At 36.8% G+C, this 21,006-nt stretch overlaps 1 protein-coding gene and 1 non-coding gene across 2 annotated transcripts in view; one reads left to right on the top strand and one right to left on the bottom strand.

The window, feature by feature from the left end:
* il1rapl2 (interleukin 1 receptor accessory protein-like 2) overlaps positions 1 to 21,006 on the top strand; it is a 199,816-nt gene that overhangs the window by 17,054 nt on the left and 161,756 nt on the right. The window lies entirely within an intron of this gene.
* On the bottom strand, positions 7,497 to 7,568 carry trnat-ugu. Its single transcript has one exon. It is a non-coding gene; the product is annotated as a tRNA-Thr (tRNA).

Raw genomic sequence — 21,006 nt, forward strand, 5'->3', positions numbered from 1 at the left:
ATACAGAATGCTGCAATCATTGTGTATGAGATTTATGCTTGCTATCTCTTATGAAACGACTGTAATTAACAGTAAAGGGCCCAGTCTTCAGTAAAATGGATTGATTTTCTGAACAATTCTTCAAAATTAGGGGAAAAGTCTGAACACGCTTACAAATGGCAATGGTTTGACATTTTTGTCATTAGCAATGCTCTGTAGCTTTTGGAATTAATAGCAATCTGTTGCTGAACTATAAACTGTAAAATTGAACCAATGAGTTGCTTTATGCCAATAAAAAACATTCATAAACATAAAACTGTTATATGTGAATAGTTTTAAACGTCCAACTTCTGTTGCTACATTCCTTTAAAGATATTTTTCCAATCCAAATTGTTTTATCAGAGGATGTGTGGATTAAATAGGAGCAAATAAAAAACGTAATCCCTTTGAAAGTGACTTATTTTTACCAATAACATTTTTTATGTTCAATAATTGCTCCTATACATTGCAATTCATATTGCCAATAACATCAACCGAGAAAGCCCTTCCACTTGTCTCCCAATCCCATTTGGGGTGAAAGAAATTATTTCCCTGGAATCAATTTTCTGCACATTTGACCTACTTCACACTATCCTGTCTGGATTGGGATCTGTCCAACCTTAAAAGTTCTATTCATTTGTTCACACACAGAAATTGTAGAATTCTGCAATTCTCCTGTACGAATGGCATAACGTTTCTGTTCTTGTGTGAGTTTGTGAGAGACTATGAATGTTGTTGTGGCATTTTTTTAATAAAAAAATAAAAATTCCCTCGTAATTCATTATCCACACCCATCACTGAAGTTGTAGGCTTTGGTTTCAAATATCTAAATCATCTATTCAAATGCTTGGCTTAGGTTTCCATCTGTAGCATAAAATTCCTTGCTGGGTGCCATGTGATAGTATCTCTGAACATATTTGGACCTTTGTAGCTTGTTTGAACCTTTCTAACCAGTGATTCCAAGTGCATAGAGTGAATTTAGTAAAATGTAGTATTCTGGCTTTATCTACAGAAATCTAGTGTGAATGTCAATCCAGTGTGAAGCTGGTACCCCCAGCACACCAGCCTCCCATTTTCTGCATGCATGTGACTTCTCCAAGTGAGACCGTTGATTTTGTGTTAATTAGCACTGCGCGCAAGGCTGTTTTGTGCTGTGAACTCTGTGGGAGGTGGCTTGAGATGGAACCTGCTTCGCTCACTGACTCGTGCATCAGAAAAGAGAGTCACTATGCCTCTCCAGTGTCTATTTAGTCCCTGCCGAAACGCAGTTCATTTTATTCTTTATTAAAGAGCCGATTGCATATCATTAAAGTTGTTTTTGGAAGAATTTGTAAACATTGTTTTAAAAAAAAACAGATATATCTCAGTCGTTTGCAATTAAGAAAAAACTTGATTTTTATCCTGTCGCTGATTCCATTTGGAAACGATACCTGACAAAGCTTGGAATCTAAGTATTGAAATTGATTTAGATTGGTGTTTTAGTGATGATTTGACAGATAAACAGTGTCATATCTACACTAACTCTGCAGTATGAATGAGTCGTAAGAGAGTTTTGTGTTGTAAGAGCATGAAAAAGCTGTTCTGTAGTTCAAAATATCTTGAGATACCATACTCCACTGACACTTAAATTTGGTAGGTGAAATTAAGCTCCCATTACATTGCAGCAAGTACTGCCCCAGCTATTAGTCCTAATGACTTGAACACTTTAGTTTCATTGCCTTTTAACACTGTTCCACTCAATAGAAATGCTAACTACTGCATGGTTCGTGCATTTATGTTTCTGTGGTTTGACTTAGCAGTTTGATTTAAATAATTGTTGCCAAGGATGAAAGACTGGCTTGATTGGAAATCTCAAGTATCACTTTGTAAACATAAGGCAGGCTACAATTCCTTGTCAGAAGCATTTTATCAGTGTCCACCCCCATATGCTTAAATTCAAGATGATCGGTGTGTAACTCACTGGAGAATTCATAGTAAAAATTCTCATTGTTAAAATGAATGAACTGGTATCCTTCAGCAAGCTTAGTCTATAATTGGGCTGCTGTAAATGCCCCAGTTTTGAACCGATCACTTTCAAACAGAAAATGAATTGGAGGGCGAGAGTTAGATTTGCATGTAAGATGGATTCTTTACCGTATAAGTTGGGAAGTCTTTTAAATGATAATTTTTAAAAAATCTAATCCTGTAACAAAATACTTGCGCATCTGAGATAAAACCTGTAATGTTTAGAGTGATATTTTGCTGTCAATCATTGAAAATGATTTGCCAAGTGGAGCTAGAAATCATTTTATTGAATAAATGCTGGGAAATTCTCTTTCTGCGTTTACTCACCATTAACTTAAAGTTATTAGATTGTTACCTGTTTTCCCTCGAAATTTCAGTTAATCTCTTAATTCAAAATTCTTTCACAGGAACAATGGTTCCTCATTTCTAGCTATCTGTGTAATAAGCAAACAGATTAATGATCTAATTGACCAATATGTGTCTACAGAGTTTCCTCTTTTTCAAAAAAACAGGAAAAATAAACACACAGCAGAAGTGCTTCAGAAAATAAATTGGAATGGGGATAATACTTAAACCGTAAACCCCTCATCGTAGCCAACCATTTCCTAGTTAATTGATTTCAATTTGAAATTAAAACAATAGAATTAATTACGATATGGCAAAGATTGAGTGTTTCATTGTACTCTTAGTTCCTGCTCCATTAAGGAGCTAGTTTGCCAATTATAGCTTAAAGATGGCAGTTTTTTTTATTGTATCCTTGAGCGATTTTTAAAATCAAACATTCACATTATGGATAGACGATAGACTGCATTAGAGTTTTGAATGTCAGCAGGCAACATCTAATGTCTTGATTATTTTACCTATTAGAAGCTATTGTCTTCTTCATTGCAGTAATTGGGCAATGATGCAAATGTTCTCCTTTCATAAGTAGGCTCTTCGGGCATTCGGATTTGGTGCTTTGCTCCAGGTTATACTGGTTTTACTCTAAAACCTACTGAAGGTGTAGTGTGAAAGCTATTGATGCAGTGATTATTGTATTACCTGCAGTAAAAGTCAATTGCCGGTTCTTAGCAATCAGTGGTTGGAGCACTCGCCTTACAAGTGAGAGACCTGGGTTTGATTCCTGGCAGGGCAAAATGTTGGACAAGTTTCCTTACTCCACATGCCTCTGTTTACCTAGCAGTAATAGGAACCCAGTTGTTTGTCAATTAGCGGATTGCTTTTCCGGGGGTTATAATTCCTTCAAAAAAATAATAATAATGAATTGGTCACTTTAATCACAACTTTGTGAGACACTGGTGTGCAGAATTGGCTGCCACGTTTTGCCCACAAAATATAGTCAATTCACTTTACAGTATATATTGCGTGAAGCACTTTGAGACGTCTTGAAGATGTGATGAAGCGCTATATCAAATGCAAGGAATATTATTAATGATGGTTTTCATCTGAAACGAGCATAATTGTTGGTAAATATCTCACTGCAGTTTACTATTGCAATTTTACCATCAATGTTCATCCATTCCCTTTGTGCTTTATACTGTTGGAAACAAAACATTTGAAGCATAAGAAAACCTGGAATAATAAATGGCCTTCAACAAGCCCTTCCTTTCACAGGCATGACAATCCGATCATTGAGTTCCCCATTGCAACTTACTCATTCGACATCCAACTTCAAGTTCCTTCTTAACCTGTATGGTAGGCAACCCAGTCCCCTTCCTCTACAGAATGCTCTTTCTCCTTCTGAAGTCTTCCTAATATCACGATTGAGAAAGAAAATGTGCTAAAGCGGATATAAAGCGATTCACTGACTATCTAAGTGAACATATGATAGAGAATCCTATAGAGAATACAGTGTTTGGATCAGTGTACTTTGACTCAGCTACTGACTGGATATGTACATTGGGAAAGCTACTTTTTGACTTTCAGACTACTTTGAATCATTAAAAGCATGAAACTTTAGCTTGGATCTATTAATATCTTTATTTGTATTGTTAAAAAAACTAACTTCTTTTCGACTGCTTTTCTACTTTTTGATAACCTAAGCAGTTTCACAGCAACAACAATTTGCACTTATATAGCGCCCTCCACACAGGATAGCGTCTCAGAGCGCTTACAAGAATGAAAGCTAATGTGTACATCTTTCTTCTTTACAAAGTGCACTTTAACATTAATTAAGGAACAAAGAATGGAACATGATTAGGAATAGTATAATTGTGACTCCATTTTTAATAGTTTTTCCAGTAGTTGGGGTAACAGCAGCTATTCATGTGATGGTTCAACAGCACCAATGATCATGTCAATATGCACATATCCAAAGTGTTCAATATGCAACCCCCTGCCAATTGTGCCAACATCTGTGTCATGTCTGTGGGTGTAAAATTGTACAATTGGAAAAGAAAAGCTCTGCCTTGGGAGAAAATAAATCTTTGTGGAAATATTCAATATTAAGCTTTTCTTTTCACATTTATGTTTAATTTCATGTCAAACTATAATCCTCATTTCCCCCTGTAGTAAATTGAGCCCCTTACTGACATTTTGTGGTCCTTCTGGGTTTACTTTAATCTATAGTCCCAAGATCTGAGCCCATGTTGCTTATAAATCCTTAATTTTGCAAGAGTCTCCTGGGCTAAAGTTCAGCAAGTTCTTCCAGTTTTCATTATTAAGCCGCTCGCCTCCCATAACAATCCATAGGCCTAAAGCTCCATCTACCCTTCCAATCCAGTATTCAAGGGCAAATGAAAAGATATTTCACTGCAAACTAAACAAGCTTGATCTGAATGCCTTAACTTTAAGCAGATAATTGCCGTTTATAACCTTCTGTCCCAAGTTTCATTCATTGGTTGCCAGGAACAGTTGCACTTCCATGGAATGTCTTCATTTGTTGATGTTTCTGTTGAGTGTGTTGATGCTCGGAGAAATTCAGTATTTGCTCTGTCGCATTTCTAAGTGAAAATGTTGCAATCATGTTCTAGGCTATTTTATAAATCGTGAGCTCACTCATCCTGTTCTGACCTTTCTTCATGAGCAAATTAATTTCCATTTCCTCATGACCAGCATTATTGTTCTCATTGTTTCCTCCATCGTTATAAAGCAAATTACTCTGTAGAAGAATTCAAGCCTAAGGACTAATCTCAAGTTCACATTCTGACCCAAGATATGTATAACCTTTCCTTTTGGTCATGGATGGATGAGATGCCTTTTGCTTAAAATTTGCATGTGCACATTTTTAACTGATGCATTCAATATCTACTGTGACATATGACACAGAATATAAATTTGCATCGATATCGTTAACCCTGATTTTATTTTTTCCTCCACCAAATTATTGACAGTCTGAAACTCTAAGTGCTTTGTACATGATCCAAATTATTTGGACCATTTAAGACTTACTTTAAATACATCGCAGCACTTTGGTTTGGTTCACCCCTCCCTTGACCCAAATGTTTGATGAACCAACAGATCAAGAGAACAGTGAATGAAAACCAAGCAGCAATAGCATCACATAAATCATTGTGTTGTGTGGAGCACTTCATTTCTCTATATCCTCTGGTACTTATCAAACATGTATTTACCTTTTTTTGAAGGCATAAATCTATACATCATCAAAAAAATTTCTCTCAGGACTCTGGATGTGTTGGAAGATGAGAAATTGTATTTGAAGTAAAGATAATCCACTCAGTTATCTTGAAACGGATGCACTCAATAGCACTAGCTTTTAACAAAAGCTATACTTCACAAACTTTAATTGCTGACTATCTATGTATTTTTGTTAGAAAAGCAATGAATGCTAACAAAGGCATTTCTAGACTTCAGTCAATCCAGTCTGAGATTTTACCTCTTTTGATATTTAGAGAGCAACAGCTGTACATTGTTGGTCCTTTGCAACAAAACTATTTCCATAATGCTGTGTTTAAAAATACGTAAACTCGCTTTCAATGTTCTCACTGCATCTGGATTCAGAAACGTACAGAGAGCAGTGGGACCAAGTAGGTCAAGATAGCCTGATTTAGTAATTGTATTGATGTTTTATAAAACCTTACCAGAACATGGATGAGAAATGAGTGGTATTTTTTAGATTTGGTTTGAGGTGCAAATAGAGTTTAGGATAGATATCATTTTGTGGTTGCACCCACAAAACACACAGTCAATCCACTTTACAAATATATCCTGTGAAGCACTCCGAGATGGCTTAACGACATGATAAGGCGCTATATCAAATGCAAGAATTCTCATTATTATTAATGTTATTTATTATCTAGATGTGGTGCAGCCCCACTATAATGTGCCCTGTTGCGGCGCTGATTCATTTATATAGCTTGAGTAGGGTGTGGATCACATTCACTGCCACTATCTGCAGCCAACTGGTTCTTCTGCTCAGGAGCTGACTATTGGAGCATCGGCAATGCCACTTCTTTAGTCTTTTTGTTTTGAGTGCATTATGCCAGCTAGCTCACATGCATCTACAGTGGGATCAGTTATTGTGTATTGTCTTCTTTACCACCACAAGAACAATGTACAACCACAACTTTATATAACATAATTTATTTATACACCCTATTCACGTTATATAATGTTGTGTGATTTTAAAAATAGTCCAGGAGGTTATATAGCTGTCAAGTTTGCAACAATTTGATCTAATGATTGCACAAGAAGAAAACTGGCTGTAAGCTGTGATTTTTTTTTCTCTTTCTCTGCAGCACATTTTTTTCCATAAAGACATCAGCAGTTGTAGGCTTCGAGAAGTTTAGTGGTTGTTTTAGTTCCATAACTCCAAATGCTGCAAAGCATAACACAGTGGATCTGATCAATGCATTAAAAATAAAGATATTCGTTCACTTTTGCTGTTGGATCTAAGGACTACCATTTACTGCTGTTATTGATGTGGTGATTTACCAGAACGGAGAGATTGAACAAAAAAAAATCAGTGCATAGAATCAGAATGAATTGAAATGAAACTAAATATTTTCCACAGACCTGTCTATTGTCCAATTTAACATTGGTTAAAGATGAAAGCAAATTAAGTTTTATTTCCATGCTGTATATTCTCAGGTGTTAATACTTCTATATTTCTCTTTTTGGGCTGATCTTACAAAATTTCAAAACCTAGTGAAGCACACTAGGAATTGCTGCATTTTCACTAAAGCTTTGATTTTTGGGGCGCAGCTTTTACAACAAGATTTCATTTGTACAACGCCTTTCACGTCAGTAGGACATCCCAAGGCGCTGGAAAATAATATAATAATAAAAGTATCATAATCCTTGCATTTGATGTAGCGCTTTTCACGTCTTCTAGACATCTCAAAGCGCTTCACTGTAAAGTGAATTGACTGTATATCTGTGGGCGAAATGCGGTAGCCAATTGCGCACAGCAGTGTCCCACAAACAGTCGTGGCTTGAAGTGACCAACTTATTATTTTTTATTTTCTTGAGGGATTATTATCAGGCGTGTGGAGTAAGGAAACTTGTCCAAGGTTTCACCCTGCTGGGATTCGAACCCAGGTCTCTCGCTTACAAAGCGAGTGCTCTAACCACTGAGCTACAAGACTCCTGAGCTACAGGACTTTTTGCATGGATTACAAATGGTTAGTGATGCTCAGCATTGTATTTGTTGCAATTTCATTTTATGAAATGCCTCACCAGGTGAGGCACAAGGAAATAGGATGAAAAGAAACCAATGCAGAAACTTTCCACTGTCCTCTAAATCATGCCAGAATTCACCAATGCTTGTTCCAAGATATTCATACCTATGTATGAGTGGATTCTGTTTTCTTAGTGGATTATCCCTCTTCGGTGGGTTGTATATCCTCTGTAGTTTCTTCAATGACAACTAGATGGTGGGACTCTTAGCTAAGAATACTTCGATTCCAAATGATCCTTGTTGGTCTTCTAATACAATTTGATGCATCGATGTTCGAATGACAGAAGGGTTCTCGAAACCACATACAATATTTAGATGTTGTTTAAGTAATCTATAAAAGGTTATACTGTAATAACTTGTGTTAGAATCAAGTGCCCTTGAAATATATTCCAATAAGCAATTATATTTAACTGTTTCACACTGACTGCATTGCTTTAATTTACAGCTAGATGCTGGATCTCCTCTGGTACATTTTATTTTCATTGAGATGGAGAATGTCCATGGTTTCTTGCTCTTATTCTAGAAAATTTGTCTCATTGACATAACTGTTGCTAGGTGGTTGATTAACTTTTCCTTCAACTGAGCCAACCCGAAGTGAAAATATGTTGATGCTTCTAATAAGTAAATTGTTATTTCTACAACATTTGATTTTGTTTGAAGTAAGTCAGAGCTTATTCTCCGATTGTCAATGCAGTTACTGACCTTTGGTGGTGTGTGCTTATAATTAAAATTTTCATTGTAAGTACATGTTGCCAAAGGCTTAAATTAAATTTATCAACAAGAGACAATAATCCCAATTGGCATAAGTATATAAATGTAAAATATTGGGGAAACTTTTTTTTACTAGGTCATGGGTGAATTCTATACCTCTGTGCATATGCAGTATTGACAATTGAACATTTTTGAGTGTGCATTGTAGCATGCAGCAGCTTTTAATGTGCATGATTCTTTGTATTGTATGCTAGGTGCTAATGAGGAACTTTGGCACCCACTGCTCTGAAGCCACATTTGTATTAAATATTAAGTTGAATGCCAATTTTATGTTCCTTTGTCTGCAGCTCTGTGAATTACATAGAATTACATAAAACATTACAGCACAGAAACGGGCCATTTGGCCCATCTAGTCAGTGCCAGTGTTTATACTTTACATGAGACTCCACCTTCTAATCCTCACTCCCATGCATCTCTATTACCTTCTCCCTCGTGTGGTATGATACCATACTGTACACTAGATGAATTATACTTGCTATGCTAACTGCCACTTCAGCATTTGTTTTGCAATTCTCTCCCTTTTCCCACAACTTGATCACAATCATGCTACAATCTGCTTATATATATATATATATGTGTGTGTCAAATTGCTGCTCTTATCGAGATATTGTACTTAATTATTTCAACAACATCAAGAAATACCACTGCATACTTCTACATTACCATTTAATCATCTATATACTCATTAGGACTCTACACAAGTAAGTCATTAGCTTACAGTGATATCTAATTTTCAAGATTATTATGGATTTATATTCCAATTACTCCTGCATGACCGCAACTCATCTTTCGAATTCAGTTCGAACTGGGAGAATTGTTTTTGTTTCAATGCATATGGATTATAGAATCAGCAAGCGACCAGTGATCCCATTCAAATCCTTTTTGTTTTGACCTTTGCTTTAATGGACATCCTTCATTGTACATGCGGGCTTCATACTGCCAAATCTGAAAATGTCCAGTTAATGTCAATGAAGTTCAAGAACCCTCTGGAAGCAATTCTGAAGAAAGATGGGATTGAGCAAAGTGGGTGATCACTCCTGGTTCAGTCAATGCCATCTTGGGATAATTGCCCTTTCAACAACAAAGTGCATTTTTACAGCACCATTCACATGGGATAACTTCTTGGAGTACAGCAAAGAGGTTTAGTGGCTATATCATTGGATATAGCTATGCAACCAATAAAATAAAAGGTAGTTGCATACAAGCATTTAAATGTGCTCTTCAAAAATTATTTGGAAAGCGTATTTTTTAAAAATCATTTGCCTTTAATGCTTATTTTTCAAAATGGTATATTGTTTTGTACATAGAAAGATTTCAAGATTTAGATATAAGAAGTATAAGAAGGGTTTTCTACGTTGTTTAATTGACATACATGAATGAATGGTATAATTGTATAACTCTAGAATTACTTGGGATGCTTCCAGTATAATTGCCACAATGATGCAGGAACATATGGCTTTTATTATTCCCACTGCAGCCTATGATACTACAAGTGCTTTTAGTTTACACAGATGATGGATAAATGAAACTATTATGGAAGGCTGATGCAATAGCTCTACTGAAATTGTTCAAACAAAGGCATTTTTAAAAAAAATACAAATGTAAACAAATATCAAGTATTGATTCCACAAACACCTAGCATTGACAATGAAAACAAGAGCTGAAAATTATTGTGATTAATTAATTTTGTCTGCTTATAATTATACTAAGTAATTTCAATCATTGATAACATTTTAGATCATAAGAAACAATTTAGTTCAGAGTAATATGAATTATGCTAACTATATACTATTGATTACAGTTGTCAATGAGAGGAAAGCAAAATCAAGTCTTTCTCCCCCACCCCCCTCTCCCCCACCCAAGCTAGGTATATTCAGTCAGAGAATGACATTCAAGCATTTTTCCTCCATTCAGTTTATTTCGCTAGCTTTCTATTTCGTATATGGGGCAGCTTGCCACTTTTTTCACACATTCATCTCTAAAAGCAGTCTCTGGTAAGAATTGATTTTGTTGCTTCCTTTCCAATAATGCGACTGTAATTTTGAGGTTTGTTTACTGAAAGGAATTATTTCATGAAAAATTACTTCTGCACATAACATAACGTAAGCCTGTTATTATTAACGTAGCTTTTCATAGGTGCAAATTTCTTCTCTGTAGTACTTCCAGGATTTATAGATGTTCTTCTTTATTGCATTAATGAATATGTTCACTTGAGTTACAATTTATAGCACTACAAAACTTCTATTTACATTTGATAAGAGAAGACGCCAGTAGATTTTAATAATTGCATATTTTATCACCTAATAAAATATGTAAATAAAGTGAATTTTCAACCCAAGCCTGTTCTGAAGAACTCTTAGATTAAACAATATAAGGAGGGAGTTGCGTGTTTTATATGCTGTAGTTTTTAAACAGGTGTTGTTAAATAAATTGAACGCTGCTGTTCATGTTGGCAAAGAAATGGAATTAAAGGGGGAAACTATTGCGGTGGGGGAACTTTCAATAAATAAATGACTCTTGGAACAGAACCCCAAATACTGCAGATGCTGTAAATCTGAAACAAAAACAGAAGTCGCTGGGAACACTCAGCAGGTCAGGTAGCATCTATGGAGAAAGGAAAATGAGTCAACATTTCGGGTCCATGACCCTTCGTCAGACTGGTTGTGACGAAAGGTCGTGGATCCAAAACGTTGACTCACTTTCCTTTCTCCATAGATGCAGTTTGACCTGCTGTGTGTTCCCAGCGACTTCTGACTATTTGAACAGAACTGGTTGAAAATCTCCTTCACAGAAGATTCCTATAGACAAATCTTAGCTCCATGGAGGTTTTAATGCTGAGTTATAATATACAAGAATGAGTAAGCTCTCCAAATACGTGTTTCTTAAACTTTTTTACATTAAAAATTTAATCTATTGTTAAGTTTCCTCATTGTTGAATTAAATTTATTTTGTTTCAACGCCACATAGGATGGGTGAGGTGTAGAATCCAACAAGGTAAATTGCAACATGACTTGTTCCGTTTTCCAGCCTTTTAGACTGAGCTAGGTAATCTGTGGTTCAAGCAAAATTTACTTTCCAACAACCATCAATCACCACTGTTGATCACATCTGTTGGTTTGCATGAGACGCTGTTTCTTAACATTACCACTTTTCAAAACAGTGCAGTTATTTTGATCTGTGCTGCCTGTCCTCACTGCTATCATGTTTGCTAAATAAAACTATTTGAGCAGTTGTTAGAACTATTTTAACTGCAGCTTACTGACAAGATTCAAATCTGTGCAATGAATGCAAACGCCTTTCTTTACCAATGGACTCTCCCTGCTGATTTCCTTTAGGCTCTGATTTTGCTTCATACAGGTTGTGTAATTGGTAGTGAAACCAAGAAGATTGCAACACCATTCTCTGAATGTATTCAGGCTGAAATGATCGACGGGCAGCTATTTCATTATACTGGGAGACTGCTTCCAGACCTGATGAGGAAACGAGGTGATGATTAAACTCCAGGTTTTCACCTACTCACAATGTAACCTCCAGAGGCTAAAAAACTAAATTCAGTAGAACACCATGACATTGTTTCCACTTGCAAATGTGTCATGGAATGCTGCGTTTTACAAAGCATTGCAGAAGAAGGATGTATTTGCATTAACATTTTCAGGGTTATGCTACACCTCGCTATAAGTCAGCATTGATCCATGAGATCAAATGCTTGTTTATGAGAAGGGAGAATGAAATGTTAATTCAGCTGACCAAGTTTTGTTTTCTAGCTATAATTTATTAAACACCAAAGTTAAATATCATTTTGTTTCTCAATCCAGTAGTGGGGAATATTGGAATCAATGCTGATACCTAAACAGTGTTTGACTATTAAAGGTCACTGTTACTGTGATAACAAAAATAAATTAGATAAACCAGTGAAGATCGCATGGTATTAATTATGTTTTAATGTATTCTGGACAATGAATAATTGGATTTTTTTGATGGAGGCAAGCTGCACCCTTGAGAGAACTGCCTGATCAGATTTCTGTTTGTTGAATAAACAAGCATTATAATTTTAAATGAATAAATAGTGTAGACTGTTTATAGTTTTGAAAGCATTGCATTTTGATTTACCAATTTAGAAAGAACTGCACTGAAATGGTGACAAGAAGGGATTTGTTTCCATTGTGAAACTACAATGGGCAAAACATTTTTTTCCAGCTTTAGTACTTAGATCTGTGTACGTAGTCAGTAAACACAACGCAAACGCCACCAATTGCAACCCGACAGCTTTGTGCTGTTTCTGTCAGCGTTTTTGATTCCAAAATATTAGAAACACTAGAAAAAATTGAATGCTATCTTAATTTAACATGGACCCTTTGAGTTCTGTATTGTCAGCCAGGATTATTATAGTCAGTCTTCTCACACGATTGTATTGCATCTTTCACTCTGCAGGGATCACAACATGATAGATTTAGTATATTGTGTTTGCAAGGCAGTCTCCCAGCTATCTTTTGCTTCAGTTTAGCTTTCTCCTTGATCTATCAACTTTTCCTTGCATGCTACTTATTGAAAGCTTTTGTAGCATTGCAGAAATAAAAATGTTATTATGTGGAACAAAATGAAAATATTTCTAACTTTGTTCTTCCAAAACAAAATCCAGCAAGCATAGAATGGAAGAAACTGGCCTAAGTGCTTGTTTAATTTATATGTGATCTGCAGTCTCTTTCAGTGACCATATAGTGCGGTGAAGCATTTAAGCAATCTCATAAAATGAAAAGATATACAGCCAGAATAGTCCTGTTGTAAGAGCAACCTTTATGGTAGGTAAGACGTTAACAAGTGCCTGGAGAGGTTTCGCTAGCTCTTCATTGAGCAAAAGACAACTACGGAATTGCACTCTGTGGTACACGTGATTCAGACTGAGTTTAATCAGTTCTCAGCAGTGGGGTACATCACATTTACTCAGATTTGGCCTTGTCCCATGGAGCTGAATTGATCTTCTCTAATTTGTTTGCGTGAAAACCTACAATGGAGTAGATAGTTTGTAATATTGTCACTAATGTAACACAATGCTAGCCTTTTAAACCCACTCATTATTTATGGGTGCTTTCTATCTGGAGGGCTGTCTAAAGGTAATCGATGTTGAGACGATATCTTCCTTGGTGTTAGCCAGCTTCACTAAATTGTCCTTTAAAACCATTGTTTATGACTCTTTTTTTCTCCGGTAAAGTTAACCATAAATTGAAGACTATCCAAATTTTATGTACCTTGGTTTCCAAGACTATTCTGTGCTGGATAGCTAGCACTCTCAGAAATCCTAAATTAAAATGACCTGATGGAAAATGTTTAAGGAAATTATATTTTAACCTGAGTCATTTTTTAAAAAAGTGAGGATATTTCTTCCAATAAAAACTTGTGGTTATGGGTCTTTTCAAGGTCTTAACCTAGAGTATATTTCAATACTTCTGATCTTCTCTTGGTCCTTCTTTGCCAATTCAAAATCAATGCTTCTTTGTGGAGGTTTGATTCAGACAGGTTTGGGTCTGCAGTGAATTAATTGGACAAAAGGAATATCGATCATATTTGATTTTCTTTTTTGCCCAAGAAATAATTTGTAACCTCAAAATGTGGCTTGAATGATGTCCATGATTGGTAATTTGACCTGCCCTGTTCGAATGAGGTGCACAGCAGGCCTAAGAAAAATGTGTTGATGAGCTCTGTCATCATCCAGTTGTATGCTTCAATGGACATGACACTGCAGCCCTAATTTAATCTCCTCTTGTGAGGACTGCTGTTTGCAGTCAGACAGAGTTGGTTGCGCAGTGTAATCGTATCCAATCGAGAATTACTGGACTGTGAAGACCAGTTTCTCTGCATCATGCTGAGAAGGGATTAAACATGCATCACATCATATGGCAGACTATTTGTTTGCTGGAATCTTCTTCTTGGGAGATGCTGGACTTTTTTGCCTAAAGCAGCAAAATGCATAACAGGCCAAACAGCTGCCTTCAGTTCTGTGGAGAGATCTCTTTGGTGAACGCAATTTGCTAACCTTTGACAATCAACATGTTGAATAATGGATTATTAAATAATCTTTTTTTAATCTATGTGAGCTCTTGTGTTTACACAGTGCAGCGGATCAATAGAAATAAGACTGATTTGTGTGTCTTTTTTTGATAGCAATTGCCGCAACTAACGGAACGATTATTCATTTAAGTAAGAGGGAAAGAATGACCTGCAGATTAACTGACATTAAAGTTAATTAGTAAAATGAGTATCACAGGAAGCTACTCAGCCAGGCTTATTAAACTTGCAACAAGAAATGCTTTGAACAGCTAGTGACACCAAATAATTCTGTATGACCTACATAGGTATGTTCTGTGCAAGTTGAAATTGAGCAACGTAAGAGTGCACATACTCTGCCCATAAATGAAGGTAATACATGCAATTTATTTTGCTTTCTGTATGGAGACACTGCTGAGACCTCATACATGGTTTGGCGATCTGGCAAATCCCTCTTAGGTTAGAGCCACAACAGCCCTTTGCCTTTACTCTTTCCTCTCCATTGTGGAAAATATGCAAGTGCAATCAAATTTCACAACTTGCTACTGCCATTTTGAGAGCAAGCACAGCACTTGCTCCATTGCTTATTTTCCCCCACTTACCCTTCTGTAACCATGGTGCCTTCCTTGACATTGATTCCGTCCACCTCCATCTCCAGTTACTTTACCCTCATTTCCTGTACCACTGAAGCTCAAGCTTCGCATGTTTTCAATTTCTCTCCGACTCCCAAGTCTGATCCGTTGGAGGTACTTATTTGTTTGAAATCCCTTTTGCTCACTTTGCTTCCCTTAAATCGCTCAAATCCAGCCTCCTGTGGCCTAAACTATTCTTTCCTTATTGCTCTAAATTCATCTGCTGTCTCTGCCACTTTACCCCAGCTGAATAAGTCAAAAGAACTTTTATCTCAAACAAAATTAAAGCTATCTACTTTCCTTTTTGCTAAGATATCATTCTTGGTGAGTTCAACGCTCTTTTAACAATGATTTTTTTTGCTTTCCTCTGAACAGATGGCCTACAATAAAAATAGAGCACAAGATTCTAAATTGAGGCAAAATGTGCATTTCTATCTTTATCAGGTGCAGCAATAGGAAAGTACTCTAGTATATTCTTGCTTTTGGTTGGGTCCTACAAGTATATGTCCTTGGGGATGATATTTCACTGGTTCACATATTGGCAGAAGGGCTTAGTAAAATTGCTTGTGCTGGTTCTAGATACATTGAGCCCCATCCTTTCTTTCTGGCAAAAAAACAACCTGCTCAGGAGTTTTAGTTTTCTCAGGGACTCACAAGTTCCATCCATACTTACAGTTCTTCAACAGAAAAGTAATGTCTCTCGGTTGACGTGCACAATTTGCGCAGAGTGTCAGCTTGGCTCAGTTGGTAGCCTTCTTGCCTCTGGGATACCAGGCTATGGGTTCGTACCCCACACTAAGACTTGAGCTCGTAATCAAAGATGACAGTCTCGTTGAGTACCGAGACATGGCTGCATTGTTGGAGGTATTGTTGTTTGGATGGGATTATAAATCAAGCTCCCATCTGTCATTTTTTTTCCCTTTCTTGTGCTTCAAGTGCATGTTCAAAATCTTAAGGCAATATTTTGAAGAAGAGCTGGATGTGTTTTCAGTGTCTTGGCCAATAATCCTCCATCAACAAAATTTGCCTGAAAATAGATTTATTGCTTTTTCATCCATTTGCTGTTTACGAGATCTTTCTGACAGATTTGACCAATAGTGCAAAATAACTCTTTTGCAAAGCGTTTTATATATATATATAATATATATAAAATATGATATATACAAAATATGATGGAAATATATGTGTTGGTTTGATAAGGTTCTATATCAAATGGAAATATTGTACATTGTGTGTTACTCAGTAGATGAAGGAGTTTTGTCATTCTTGGACAGTAGTTTTGTCGTTTTCAAACTAAGAATTTTGGTGAACTAATTACTGAGCAGCAGTTGGCAAAAATGTGTTGCTAGAGTTTAACTCCCGCAGGGAAGGAGTCACCAGAAAGAAGTTCAAGGTCACTCTTCTTGAGCAATAACTATGTCTCTGAGCACATGTGAAGGATTTCCCTCAAGGCATTGACTAGCAACAGTTTACATGTTTAGATCGAGCATTAATGTATTGACTTGGCAGGTCAGTAAGCCAAGTGGTTTGGGATTGCAGATCTCAAGGTTGGCCTGAAAACATGGGTCCCTTTGATGATTGTATCCAGACACTAAACTGTACAGTTAACCCCCTTCTATCCAAACATGAACAACATACAACGTCATGTAGATTCAATATCGACCTCCTCCAGGGATTCTCCACTCACCAACTCCAAATTGGCTGAATGCAGAATAATATTTTGAGGAAGGATCATTGGCTGACAAAAATGTTCTTTCGCTGTCTTTTACTTAAAGAAAATGTCAGCATCTAAAATGCAGTTGTTTTACACTTGCTAATACAAGTTCATTCTATGATAAACTGATGTATGTGATTTGATTCCCTTAAATTTCCCACTATTTTTAGATTCCCAGCTGCTTGTACAGGCAGGCAAAGTGCAAGTTTTTCTGAAGCCTGGACAGTGGAACTGTCAAGCTCAGGGCTGACAAACCTTCCGATTTTTGTTTGTCTCTCTTCCTGTGGGAGAGCACTTGGCTCCCACTCGAGTCCTCTCACTGATGGCTGAGACGCGATGAGACTGCTCAGACGGGGAATCCTGGGAATTGAGTGGGCATCCCATCATTCTGTGTCTATGTGGATTAGGAAACCAGCACAACCTGATATGCTTCATTCTGGTAAAACATAGAAAAGTATAGCAAATATTAATGTTAAACCAATGTTAATAAGAATATCCAAAATTAATCTGATTGTTGGTTATAATTTCTACAAATGTATATGGAATTTTCACTCTCTAGCAGGTTCTATTGCTGAATTGTACTGTGTGATTTACTATGCCAAACAACTTTTCCTCAGAAGTTATTAAAAAGCCCAGGGGTAATTAGTTTTAATAGAGGAATGCTAAAGATAAGTAAAATACTGAAACTTGTCTGTTTGCGAACTTGTCCCATCGTGTCTGGCACCTCAGTCTAAATCCAAGTACAAATGACAATCCAGAAATAATGGGAGGAAGGTTTGCTCTTTGCTGGTATAAATTCACAGCACAAATTGGCACAGAAATGACAGTCCATAAGGAAGTGTGGTGTGAGAAACAGAAAGTTCACACTTCCACTTTAAGGAGTATTGGTGTAAAGATCCATTTTGAGACATGGGAGAGGGAGCTTCACACTGCACCTATGTGAGCTGTACTTGGCACAGAAAGCGTACAGCCAAAGTTAGAAAGTATTTCACTTTCCAACACTTGACATTGCTCACCTTGAAGGACCACAACATTGATAGAAAAAATATGACTCTTGGTTTCTGTGCACAGCACACCATTCCCTGCGGAGAGGGAAGACTGGCCAAAGATGCTGTTGAGATGGCTTTACGGAGACATTTGACCAACTGTGGCTGGATTTACTTACCTCCCTCTATTAAAGTTCTTACAAGAATAGTTAATTAGGATCGAGAGCTTTTCCTGCCAGAGCGGATTAATGTATATCCACCTTCTCTCCTTAGGGAACTGAGTAAGTAACTACTACTTCCAAAGGCCAATCTTAAATAAGTAACTATTTAAGAACTTGTTTACTTGTTCTTTGGCTTTCAAAATTCAAAAAAGAATAAATAATATATTTGACCACAATACAAGTCGCACTTAAAACCTGCTCTTCTCTGTGGTAACATAAAGCCATGTGTTTATCTTCTGTTGCACGATCCTGAGTGGTATTAGACCTTACAGCTGTGTGCTGTGCTTGACCTTCTTGTTCTGTAAAAGCATAATTAATGTGTTGAAATACAATGTGAATAGATGGTTTTACTGTTGAAACATGCAAAATACCAAAGGTGCTGGCATTTTTAATTACGGATGCACTTTGAAGAGGATGGACAGTTCATGCAAATATCGTGCAACTGTCAATTTGAAATTTGATTGAATTACACCATTTAAAGAATTGCTTATCTCGCGCTCCCCCCCCCCCCCCCCCCCCCATATTCCATGTTTTGTCTAAACCATTCTTTACCTAGAAAATTAAGGGGTAATATTTTCAGAACACATGCGTTTTTGGCCTGCATTTGTTGTAGACGGTATTAAACAATCTGCTGCATTCACTTTCTTCACACCATGATTTTGAAAGATGTAACGTTTGCATTAAGTCAACAAAAAGGAAGCAATAAATTTAAACATGCTTCCTCGCTTCTGACTCTAACCATTTCCCCCCTAAACACCATCAGCCATCTGCTCTGGTGCTGAAACATTTCCTATAGGGATGCACGACTTAACAGATTTTTGTCATGGCTGCTGAATCAAGTCAGCACTTTCCTATCATCTTTCCATTTAGATAAGGCACTTCACAATTGATGGCATGTCAAAAACACGCTTGCGTGGCAATTTGAAGAGTCTATTGGAAGAATAAGGTTAAATGAATCTTCTCACACTTCAGTGATGTTTTTTTTTAAGAATTCAAATTAATACACCTCTTCTGTGTCCTGTGATTTTGCTAAGGATACAGATGGAAAAAAAACTTGGATGAAATACAACAATCTTATTCAGATACATTTGTACCATTACACCTGTTATAACTTGATTAATCTTCTGCAATATAACATTTTTGGATTTGAACAAAAGAATTAAGATGCCTGATTCTTTTGTATCCCATAAGACGCTTCTAAATTAAGACACTTTTGTTTTCACTAATGTATAGCTTTGCTTCTAGTTTTCCCATATGGTATTACCACTGCGCACATTTCTACTAACTTCATCCTTGAAATTTGCGTTAAGTGGAGTCCTGTAGCTCAGCTTTGCAAGCGAGAGACCTGAGTTCAATTCCAGGCAGAGGGCGAAACCTTGGGCAAGTTTCCTTACTCCACACAGAGCCTAATAATAATCCCTCCAAAAACCCAAAACAATAATAAATTGGTCATTTTCAATATATGACTGTTTGTGGGACATTGCTGTGCGCAATTGGCTGCCGCATTAGCCCACAAATATACAGTCAATTCACTTTACAGTGTGTTCTGTGAAGTGCTTTGGGATGTCCTCCTGACGTGAAAAGCGCTATATCAATTGCAAGGATTATTATTATTAAGTTGTACGAAGAGAGAAAAGGAGCTTCTGCTGGAAAATTTGTTCAGTCATATTACAGACTGAAATTATCAAAGAAAAAATAATCTGTGCTGTTTTATCAGGATACAGACCATCAGTTTACAATAGAACATGATCTTGTGCACCTTCCTGAGTGACATTAATTGAGTGACGGATAGACAGAGTAAACACGTACATTGGGAATGCTCGGTTACCTTTAGACATCGACTCATAAACTTACAACCCCACAAGCAGTGGAGAGCTATCGTGTGCTGCAATTTATTCACAACCAACCGATATGGGTACCTTTTCAGCAATGATCCTGCAGGCAGTCATGAGTTTCAGACATAGAGCTATACAAGTGTACAGGAACAATCCCTGACTCTTGTTTTATAAACTGCTCACATCTAGAAAACATGCTTTCAAATTGATTTGTTTTGGGCGCTGACAAACTCCTAAGTGTGATCTTATTGTTGGTGACAAGAAATCCATTCTAAGAAGATATCCTTTTGATGTGTGCAGTCTTCATTTGGACTAAATTGACTTGAGTAAACCATATTTGTGGCCAGATTACTCGCGGAAGTTTAACAGCACATCTAACCTTAAGTGAACTTTGGGAGTTCGGATTAACTGAGGTAAATTTAAAAACTTTTGAATTTGGCTTTGGATTCAGTTTTTTTGGATGTGCATTTTAAAGGTTAAAGCATATCAGCGTCGGTATGTCTAATAGTAATCTTAGACTCCATGCAAGGTCTGTTTGTGTGGAGAATTATTTTGCTAGACAAAACAAGACGCTCTGAAGCAAGTTTTGTTCTTGGCATAGGCAACTATAGCAAATAAATCAGCAGCAGTCATCTGTGAATATGCAAATAGCAACAAATTGCCACCAGATTGCTTTGAATTTATCCAGACTTCAAGTACCAAACAATAAGATTGTCACAAATCAGACAGAAGCTGACAATTGTTGACTTGCCTTCCGTTGGATGAATTCATGGTTTGCAGAGATTTTATTGGCATTTCTTGTTTCCATATAATAATAATAATAATCCTTGCAGTTGCTATAGTGTCTTATCACAAGTTTCACATTGGGAATTTGAGCTCACTCGTCTAGGCTGACAATCCATGGCAGTTCTGGGGGAACTACTTTGTGGTTGGAGGGTGCCATCTTTCAAATGGGCATTAAACTGAAGTCCCGTCTGTCTGTTCGTGTGGATGTTGCAGATCGCATTGCACTATTCAGAAAGTTTCTCCTTGTATTCTGGTCAACAATCCCGTAGATAAGTTGGTCGTTCACTTCATGGTTGTGGTGGGAAATTGTTGTAGGCAACTTGTCTGTTGCATTTGCCTACATAGTCATCTCATTTTAA

Source organism: Callorhinchus milii, unplaced genomic scaffold (genome assembly GCF_018977255.1).
Source record: "Callorhinchus milii isolate IMCB2004 unplaced genomic scaffold, IMCB_Cmil_1.0 Scaffold15, whole genome shotgun sequence".
NCBI classification, from domain to species: Eukaryota; Metazoa; Chordata; class Chondrichthyes; order Chimaeriformes; family Callorhinchidae; genus Callorhinchus; species Callorhinchus milii.